This window comes from Bubalus bubalis, chromosome 5 (assembly GCF_019923935.1).
Source record: "Bubalus bubalis isolate 160015118507 breed Murrah chromosome 5, NDDB_SH_1, whole genome shotgun sequence".
Taxonomy (NCBI): domain Eukaryota; kingdom Metazoa; phylum Chordata; class Mammalia; order Artiodactyla; family Bovidae; genus Bubalus; species Bubalus bubalis.
In genome coordinates this window covers 121102197-121113443 of record NC_059161.1, presented here as the reverse complement: position 1 = coordinate 121113443, position 11247 = coordinate 121102197, and positions in this window count along the sequence as shown.

Below are 11247 nucleotides of genomic sequence, written 5' to 3'. Positions count from 1 at the left end.
AATGTTGTTTTACGGCTCCTTCCAGGACTCTCAAGGGCCTGGGTGTTCCTTTGTGAGATCTATGCAAGCTGGTGTCTTGGGTAGAACATTGGGAGGTTCCCTTGTCACCAGGTGTGTAAAGATGGGGTGCTGTGTCTTAACCCTCATTTTTGCACATTTTAAACATTCAGTGGTTCAGTCTATAGAGGGAGTTTGATCAGATCAGATCAGATCAGATCAGTCGCTCAGTCGTGTCCGACTCTTTGCGACCCCATGAATTGCATCTAGCAAATGATACACACATATGCCCTTTAACTCAGCAATTCTACTTCTAGGGATCAATCTCAAAGATATACTGACAAAAATACAAAAGCATCATATGCACAAGCTATTCACTACAACACTGCTTGTAAATGCAAAAGATAAAAAACATACCTGAAGTGACCATCCACAGGGGACTGTGGAATAAGGCACAGGGCATCCCAATACCTGGATATGATGTGGGTGGAGGGAGAAGTGGAATGGGTGAGATCTTCAGGGTACACTATTTAGTTTTTTAAAAGAGGGACCAAAAAAAGTGCTTTTAGTTTGTTGCTTTTACATACGTATATAAGTCTATTTTCATAAGAAAAAGTGGACGAGTACACCATAAACTACTAAAAATGTAATTTATGGATGAGGAGCAGAGACAGAAGTGATTTTTCTTGTTTTATATTAACTGTTTGACTTTGCAACCATGTAAATGTGTAACAGAATTAAAAAAGTAAACATATCTGTAGAACTGAGAATAAACTGAGACCAATGAGCCTAACTGTATCGAGTTGGTAACAGAGCTGTTACAGAAAGAAATATTAAGTAACCTTAAACTTCAGAATTTTGACTCTGCATTCAGAGTGGACTATTTTCAAAGGACAAAGAAACAAAAATAAGCCCCCACATCCAAAACAAAAACAAAATAAAAGACAAAAAGGTAAGGAAATCTGAGACTCTATTCAACACCTTATTGTTGGTGATCGTGCTTCTGTAACTATGAGAGTATCATATGTATGCTACTGGTTAAAGCAGTGTAGTGTGAAAATCGCGTCTGACTCTTTGTGACCCCATGGACTGTGCAGTCCAGGGAATTCTCCAGGCAGAATACTGGAGTGGATAGCCTTTTCCTTCTCCAGGGGATCTTCCCAAACCAGGGATTGAACCCAGGTCTCCCGCATTGCAGGCAGATTCTTTACTGGCTGAGGTACAAGGGAAGCCCAAAAGCAAGTCAGTAATTAATGCTAATGTTGTTCTGAAGCAAGACTTTCAGTGGATAGAGAAACCATTTATTATTGATTATTTTCCTTGTTTTATTTTTTAAGTAGAATCTGTACTTCCTGGCTTGGATGCCAGAGAAGCCTAGAAGCAATGGCAACTTGATAACAGTGATAACCCTGAGGCGTAGTGTGTGAGCTCTAAACACCATCTCCTACCATAGGAACCAGAGATTCCCGAAGAGATGGCTGATTTCAGGCCTGGGCCAAGAAATGCACAAGATAAGCCTGGGAATCTTGAAGGACCAGAATGTTGAGGGCCCACAAAGGCCACTAAGAGCTGGACAAAAAGTTTCGGAATCCACACGAAGAGGTCAGAAGTGGGACAATTTTAGCATTACATCAAACTAATGAAACAAGTTAAATATATAAACAGCCAGAAGCTCCAAAAACTAGTAGACAACACTTAATTAGTCACCATGACAGGTTGCTGGGGCACCAGCTCACCTTTCTGGCCACTGAGATAGGGAAATAATATTTATACTATTTTTTGTTTGTATGAGGTATATTTCATTAACTGCAAACAGTTGAAGGAATTTCTTTTTTAATTGGAACATTCCAGGAATTAAACTCAGGAGTGATAAAATTAAGAAATCACTGTTTTACAAGATCCTCATGAAACAATGGAACTAGGCCAGATCACTGGTGGTTGCTAGAATCATGTGACGAATGATCAAAGGGGAAGTTTATAATGGATGCACGAGGTGGCCAACATCAGGACCCACCGCATCTCAGCATCTATCAAATTGGGGCAACTAGAAATTATGGCACCTCTTGAAGTGGTGCCACAGGGAATGTATGGAACTACACAGGAAGTATTCCAATGCAATTTGTTGATCTCAAGTCTAGATCTAATTACTAGTGTTGAGCTTTTCTAGTAGTCATGTATGGGTGTGAGAGTTGGACCATAAAGAAGACTGAGCACTGAAGAATTGATGCTTTCTAACTGTGGTGCTAGAGAAGACTCATGAAAGTCCCTTGGACAGCAAGGAGATCAAACCTGTCAATCCTGAAGGAAACCAGCTGTGAATATTCATTGGAAGGACTGATGCTGAAGCTGAAGCTCCAATACTTTGGCCACCTGATGTGAAGAGCTGACTCATTAGAAAAGACCCTGGTGCTGGGAAAGATTGAGGGCGGGAAGAGAAGGGAGCAACAGAGGATGAGATGGTTGAATGGCATCACTGACTCAATGGACATGAGTTTGAGCAAACTCTGGAAGATAGTGAAGGGCAGGGAAGCCTGACGTGCTCTTGTCCATGGGCTACAGTCTGTGGGCTGTGCATAATCCGTGTTCACACATAGTCAGACATGACTTAGGCACAGAACAACAGCAACTATCAGTTTTCAGGGAAATACATGGATAAAGGTACAGAGAAGCTATTCTCTAAATTAGTGGTCCCCAGCTTTTTGGGCACTAGGGACTGGTGTCCTGGAAGACAATTTTTCTATAGATAGGGGTTGTGAATGTGGTTACTGGATGATTCAAGGGTATTATATTTATTGTGCATGCATTTCTATTATTATTACATTGTGATGTATAATGAAATAATTGTACAAGTCAACATAATGCAGAATCAGTGAAGCCCTGAACTTGTTTTCTTGGAACTAGGCTGTCCCATCGCTGGGTGAAGGCAGAATGATGGAAGCAGCTGTGGATACAGATTAAGCCTCACTCACTGGCCTGCTGCTCACCTCCTGCTGTGCAGCCTGGGTCCTAATGGGCTAAGACTGGCATCCATCCATGGTCCAGGTGCTGTGGATCCCTGCTCCAAACCCAATACATTCTATAAGAAAAATGATCCCACCTCCTTCCACTTTTTAAAAAATAAATGGCATAAAAAGGAGACCACTTTATTTATAGTTTTAGAACAACCGAATGCAACGTATGTGTACATCCTCTAGATCTTGATATGACTGCTTAAGGACATTTTCTTAGAGGATTAGGGATATTTGAATGTGGATGAGATATTAGATGTTAATTTTATTTGGAACAGATAACATTTGTGGTTATGTATATTTTGTGAAATAGTCATCTCTTGCTTGGGCTTCCAGGGTGACTCAGTGGTGAAGATGTGCCTGCAATGCAGGAGATGTCGGTTTGAACTCTGGGTGGGAAAGTTGTCCTGGAGAAGGAAATGGCAACCCACTCCAGTATTCTCACCTGGGAAATCCCATGGACAGAGGAGCCTGGTGAGCTACAGTCCATGTCGTCACAAAGAGTCAGACCAAACAGCAACAATAACAATAATCTCTTCCTTAAAATACTTCAGCAAAAGTGAATACATAGTAAAAAAAAAAATTAAATGAGGGTCTATGGGAAATGGATGGGGAAACAGTGGAAACAGTGTCAGACTTCATTTTTTGGGGCTCCAAAATCACTGCAGATGGTGATTGCAGCCATGAAATTGAAAGACGCTTACTTCTTGGAAGAAAAGTTATGACCAACCTAGACAGCATATTAAAAAGCAGAGACAGTACTTTGCCAACAAAGGTCCATCTAGTCAAGGCTATGGCTTTTCCTGTGGTCATATATGATGTGAGAGTTGGACTGTGAAGAAAGCTGAGCGCTGAAGAATTGATGCTTTTGAACTGTGGTGTTGGAGAAGACTCTTGCGAGTCCCTTGGACTGCAAGGAGATCCAACCAGCCCATCCTAAAGGAGATCAGTTCTGGATGTTCATTGGAAGGACTGATGCTGAAGCTGAAACTCCAATACTTTGGCTACCTCATTCGAAGAGTTGACTCACTGGAAAAGACTCTGATGCTGGGAGGGATTGGAGGCAGGAGGGAAGGGGATGACAGAGGATGAGATGGCTGGATGGCATCACCGACTTGCTGGACATGAGTTTGGGTAAACTCTGGGAGTTGGTGATGGACAGGGAGGCTTGGCATGCTACAATTCATGGCGTTGCAAAGAGTCGGACACGACTAAGCAACTGAACTGAACTGATTTTGGTTCAAAAAGGATAACAAGCCAGATCTGTGTAGTTGCTATAGATTGAATTGTATCCACTCCCGAATTCAAATGTTAAGTCCTTAACTCCCCATGTGATGTCCACTCCCAAATTCAAATGTTAAGTCCTTAACTCCCAATGTGATGGTATTATGAGGCAGGGCCTTTTAGTTCAGTTCAGTTCAGTTGCTCAGTCATGTCCGACTCTTTGCAACCCCATGGACTGCAGCACACCAGGCCTCCCTGTCCATTACCAACTTCCAGAGTTTACTCAAACTCATGTCCATTGAGTCGGTGATGCCATCCAACCATCTCATCCTCTGTCGTCCCCTTCTCCCCTCACCATCAATCTTTCCCAGCATCAGGGTCTTTTCAAATGGGTCAGCTCTTCGCATCAGGTGGCCAAAGTATTGGAGTTTTAGCTTCAACATCAGTTCTTCCAATGAACATTCAGGTCTGATCTCCTTTAGGATGGGCTGGTTGGATCTCCTTGCAGTCCAAGGGACTCTCAAGAGTCTTCTCCAACACCACAGTTCAAAAGCATCAATTCTTCGGTGCTCAGCTTTCTTTATAAGCTAAGGCAGGGCCTTTGGGAGGTGATTATCTTGAGATGGGATATTGATGGTTGGGCTGTTATGATGGGATTAGCACCTTTATAAGAAGAGCCACCAGAGAGCTTCCTCTCCTTTCTCTTTCTCTCTCTCTCTCTCTCATTCTCTTTCTCCCTTCCTCATTTCCTCCTCCCACTTTCACTCCCTCCCTGTACCCCATCATATTTGAGCACACAGCAAGAAGAGAAATGCCTGGGAGCCTAAAAAGTGTCCCCACCAGGGACCCAACTGGCCCGCACCTTGATCTTGGACTTCTAGTTTCGGTCTATGAAACCGCTCCGACTAAGAAAGTAATGTAGTTCTTGATGCTGAATGGTGAAATACAGGTTTCATGATACTATGCATTTCATTTTTGAGAGGTTTGAAATCTTTTTGTAATGAGAAGTTTAAAAAATATTGATTTTGAAATTCCTGTCTTTAGGGACCAGAAAAGCAGAGTCAAGTAGGTCCCTAGTGGCTCAGTGGTTGGAGAACCACCTGCTTATTATTCCAGCTCTTTTCCTGTCATCTGATCACCATCCCCCACATTCATCAACACCCCCTCACACCTGTACCCCACTCCCCTGCTAAGCTGCTTGGCCATCCAGGTGGAGACTGATGAGCCAGGTCAGGGCCTGGAGGTAGAAGCAATGAGGACATTTATAAAAGAATGAACTGGGCCTCCCCCTCCCTGGTTCTTTCTTCTCTAGTGCCATCTTCAGATGAGGGATAGGGCCTGGGTAGGCAGGGAGCCAAGGAGAGGGTCTCTGGCCATGTTTGGAAGGGAAGGGAAGGGAAAAGGAATTCATAACCCAATAACCAAGAGGTGGGCAGCTTGCTCAGGACCCAGGAGGGAAGGAAGAAGCACTGGGCAAAGAATGGTACCTACCAGAGGGCCAGACCCACATGAGTCTTCTGGTTAATCTTGCTGGAGGTCATCTCCTTAGTGCTGGAATTACTGCTCTGGATATGGAGGGGATAGAGCCATCAGTTCAGTTCAGTTCAGTCGCTCAGTCATGTCTGACTCTTTGTGACCCCATGAATCGCAGCACGCCAGGCCTCCCTGTCCATCACCAACTCCTGGAGTTCACTCAGACTCACGTCCATCGAGTCAGTGATGCCATTCAGCCATCTCATCCTTTGTCGTCCCTTTCTCCTCCTGCCACCAATCCCTCCCAGCATCAGAGTCTTTTCCAATGAGTCAACTCTTCACATGAAGTGGCCGAAGTACTGGAGTTTCAGCTTCAGCATCATTCCCTCCAAAGAAATCCCAGGGCTGATCTCCTTTAGAAAGGACTGGTTGGATCTCCTTGCAGTCCAAGGGACTCTCAAGAGTCTTCTCCAACACCACAGTTCAAAAGCATCAATTCTTTGGCTCTCAGCTTTCTTCACAGTCCAACTCTCACATCCATACATGACCACTGGAAAAACCATAGCCTTGACTAGACAGACCTTTGTTGGCAAAGTAATGTCTCTGCTTTTGAATATGCTATCTAGGTTGGTCATAACTTTTCTTCCAAGGAGTAAGCATCTTTTAATTTCATGGCTGCAATCACCATCTGCAGTGATTTTGGAGCCCCCCAAAATAAAGTCTGACACTGTTAACACTGTTTCCCCATCTATTTCCCATGAAGTGATGGGACCAGATGCCATGATCTTTTTTTTCTGAATGTTGAGCTTTAAGCCAACTTTTTCACTCTCCTCTACTCACTGCTAATGAGTCACGGGGAGCGGGACAGCCTTACCCAGGGGCACTTTGATTCCACTCTTGGGATGTTTACATCATTCTAAGCTGGACAGCAAAGCAGCAAGTCATCCAAAGCATTTAAAATACTACCTAATTTATCTAATTATCCTGGTTATAAAAGTTACAGTAAAGCCAGAAGCTTATATGATCCATTATAGTTATATAAATTATCAGCCCAAATTTTTGAGACCAGAGGTATTTTGCAAACAAATTGGTCTTAATTTGGATATATTTGGTAGAAACGAGTATAATTTATTGTACTAGATATGCTGCTGCTGCTAAGTCACTTCAGTCGTGTCCGACTCTGTGCAACCCCATAGACAGCAGCCCATTAGGCTCTGCTGTCCCTGGGGTTCTCCAGGCAAGAATACTGGAGTGGGTTGCCATTTCCTTCTCCAATGCATAAAAGTGAAAAGTGAAAGTGGAGTCGCTCAGTTGTGTCCAACTCTTCGAGACCCCATGGACTGTAGCTTACCAGGCTCCTCCGTCCATGGGATTTTCCAGGAAAGAGTACTGGAGTGGGGTGCCATTGCCTTCTCCATACTAGATATATTTTATTGTAATATTTTATATTATATTTTAATGAATTTTATTAGAAAAAGATTATATTTTAATGAATGTTAAATCCAAATTTTGTAAACAGAAATTTGTATTTAGTGACTCACTTCCTAAATAGTTCCTTGCTGTTACCTTCTATTAAGGTAAAATTCATTGAATTATTAAAAGGAACCTGTAAGTTTTTTCTGAAGCTTATCTCAGTAATCTTTGGATGAAATGTAGATATCCCGTGACCTGCAATCAAGGGATGATGTTTACTAGAAGACGTAATTTACAGGACCGTCTCTAACCTGGATGGAAGGAGGTTTATAGGGTACTCTTCACTAGCTCATGCACAGTGAAACTGAAGGGAAACTGACTCTTGGATTAATTCCTACTTCCAAAGGCCATACACCAGACAGGAATACAGAGAGGACTGCTGACCTGAAACTCACCTTAAAATGATGCTCAAACTAAGAAAACCACACCAGGACTAGACGAAGACGACATCAAGATGCTGGACATGATTTGCGTGGTTATATATAATGTTTTTGTGACTTCTAAGACTTTTGCATACCAATCAAATGTTTTCTATCGTGGACATGACCATATGCTATTTTAAAGATTGATACAATGTTTGGTTGTGGCCAGTTACCTCTGTCTAGTATGTCTAGATTACCTTGGTGGATTTCTCCACTCCAAGATTCTTATTAGATAATCCTTAGAAAATTTATTTTAGCAGAAAGAAAGTTCAGTCTTATCCAAGTCACCATTGATATTACTAGCTGGGATCCTCTCAGCTGTCCAATTAATAATACCTGTTCTGACCCTGAGCCCAATATGAATTTTCCTCTAAGTTGCTCAGCTTCAATCAGAGCAACAAGCACAAATTAGGAAAGGAATAAAACATCTCACAATTACGGGATGGATTAGTGTGGCTAACACCAGGCTATAGTCATTTAAATTTTAAGGGCCCTCTTTATCTGGGGAACAATTAAATTCTACTAAGGTAGCTAGCTTAGTAATCCTACGAAACTGGGCTGGAGCCTTATGGATCGTCCCAATATACAATTTCCTGAAAGATAAAGATTGGTACAGAACAGCCTAAGTCACACGACCCGAGCATATACTGGGCTAGAGCAAGTTCTTGTCTTAATTCTTGCTTATGACTTTAATAATACTGTTAATTGTGTTATTTGTACTTTGGCTGTTTTATGAAATTGCTGTTTCTTGCATTATCAAATGTGTGACTGAACCTGCAAAGAAAACGATGACTACGCCACTTGAAGCAGTCGATAGAAGATATGATGGTATATGTGATTAGTGATCATAATAGTGTAACTCTAGATATGGGAAGATACAGCAAGAAGGAATTTTTTTTCCTGGACTGGAACAGATTACATAAGAGAGATGGTCTAGAGCCCCGTGGTTACTGTTGGGAGACTTAATTCAGGAACAGCACATCGAAGGGCCTATCAGCTAAATCACTGCAAGATAGGTTGAAGCTTCTGAGCACATGCGACAAAATGGTCATGAGATGCCTCCTAAGGTAGGGTCGAATTTATTACCCTGAGGTGCTCTTTCAACTACAAATTGGCCCTTGCCATCTACCTCCATAAGGATTAAGTCAAGTGCTGCTGATTTTCAACACCCCCTAAAAGGACTTCAGGGTGGAGAGCAGAAATGAGGCACTTTGTGCTTGGGGAAAAACTGGGAGGACAGGTCTTCAAATTGATATTTTCAGGAACTGATTATGAGCCAAATTCCTATATCTTCTCTTATCTAGAAAAACACAACAATTCTCCACAGTGAGGACTGTTTCTTGTGAGTAGAAAAGCTTCCCAAGCCCAGTGGAAACCTACAGGAAAAATTCGCTCCTGATTGCATGTATTCCCCTTCACCAAAATCTCATATGTACTGACCTTCCCTCCTGCTTCTTTGGAGCAGTTTCTCAGAGCTATCTGAGGTGCTGTCTCTCAGGCTGCATTTCTCATTTTTCCCCAAATAAAACTTCAGTTGTGACTCTCACGTTGTGCTTTTTTTTTTTTTTAAGTTGACATCGGTGATCTTTGGCTGGGGTCCAAGTGTAGAAGGAAGATTGGAGGTGGAAAAGTAGCCATTTATTAGCTCGGTTACCTTGATTTTTGCAATGGCTATTTCCCCATCTGGAATGTTCTTCTCCCAGCTCTTGGCATGCCTGGTTCCTTCTCAGCTTTTAGCATCATCTCAAATGTCTCCCCCTCGGAGGCCTTCCCTGAAGACTCCAGTCTCTCAGCACAGAGCCTGATTCATTCAGAGACCATAGGCAGTGACTGCATTTGCCTATGTGCTTTTCATGGTCAGTTTGAGAGCTTGAGAATGTGCCAAGACAACATTCGGCACCAGCTTCCCAGCATGCCAGGAGCATGTGTACATTATAGTGTGGCCACATTTCTTTTCTGAAGTTTTGATTACTGGACTACAAGTTTCTGCTAGTTCATGCATGAAAAGCAGGCCAGACAAGTGGACAAGCTTTGGATGGTTTGGCTCATGGAAAAAGATCAAGAACTAGGATTCAGGCCACCATCCCCCTGTGTCCAGCATTTGTTTCTGGGGACAGTCCCCATGGTGTTCCTGCCTTCTAGGCTCCATCTGTGCAGGGAGAATTTTCACACTAGGCTTTAGCACCTTGAAGAAGTGTTCACTGAAAGAATGAATATTACCTAATAGATGAGATCCTTTTTCAGTTTTCCCCTGCATCTCCCACCCTCTTGTCTCCTCTACACCACCCAAGCCCAGTAAGGAGAGGCTGGAATTAGCAGTCGAACAGACCTGGATTCAAATCTTGTCTCTACCACTCACAGGCCCTATGGCCTTCAGTAAGACGCTTAATTCTTCGCAAGCTCAGTTTCCTCATCTGTGAATTGGGGACATTCTCTTGCATGTGCCAGTGCATGTACTGACTATTGTGAATGAAAAGTGTTGCCTGCCATATAGTAGGAAAACAATGTTACAGCCATACAATTGTCACATTACAGCTCTCCACAATGGTCAGACCAGAAGGAATTCAGGATGGCAAATGAATGTCCTCCATTAAACCCTCATCTATAAAAGCCACCCCACACCCACCAACTGTGTACCTAGAGGGAACACAGGATGAGAAGAATGTGGATAATTGCTCTAGATAGCTACGGCGTCACATCAAAGGCAAGCTTCCAATGGGTCCAGGCTCTCGCATCTTCCCTTACACTGAAAAATGTTTAAATTCCTTGACTTGAGATATTTGACTTCTTTTAATAAACAGTAATCTTTTGATGTTCTGATTTTTTTTGTTGCTGTTGTAGCAAAAACCCCTGTATATCTTGGCTCCTCCTTTACCCCTTCAGAGCGGTCCCTTAGAGCTAGCTGAGAGGCTGCCCCCAGGCTTGAAGTCCCCAGAAAGCTTGGAATTGTTAATTTTTAGACTGTGCCTTTTTTTCCCCGCATTGACACTATCAAAGCATTTGCCAATAGTATGCTATGTCACTGCTACCTACCTTGATTATGATTAAGTTGCTAAGTCATGTCTGACTCTTTGAGACCCCATGGACTGTAGCCCGCCAGGCTCCTCTGTCCAGGGAATTCTCCAGGCAAGAATACTGGAATGGTTGTCGTTTCCTTCTCCAGAGCGTCTTGCTGACCCAGGGATCGAACACAGGTCTCCTGCATTGTGGTTAGTCTCCTTACTGATGGAGCCACCAGGGAAGCCCCTACCTGCGTTATGTTGGTGTAAACAAGCCATAGGACCACAGTGAATATGAGGGAGTATGGAAATGTAAGCCAGCGTGCATTTACAATGAAGAGTTGACAATCTGTACAACAGCACTAATGATACACAGGACAATATAGAAAAGGGGAACCAAAGACCATGTCCCAGGGTGGAATGGAGGGGGCTTGATGTTCAAGGTCACATTTAAGAGTGTGAGATTTACTTAGGGTGACGGGGATCTTTGAGTAGGTGAGTGAGATGTTAGACTGGGAGAATGGAGAATGAAGGAAAGTGAGGCTAAAATTTAAGATGAACGCAAGAGATTAAAAACCTGAATTGGAAGGAAGTACATTAAAAGAACCTACAAACTGTACAGAGGGGCCAGAGAAGATGCTTTTGACAGTG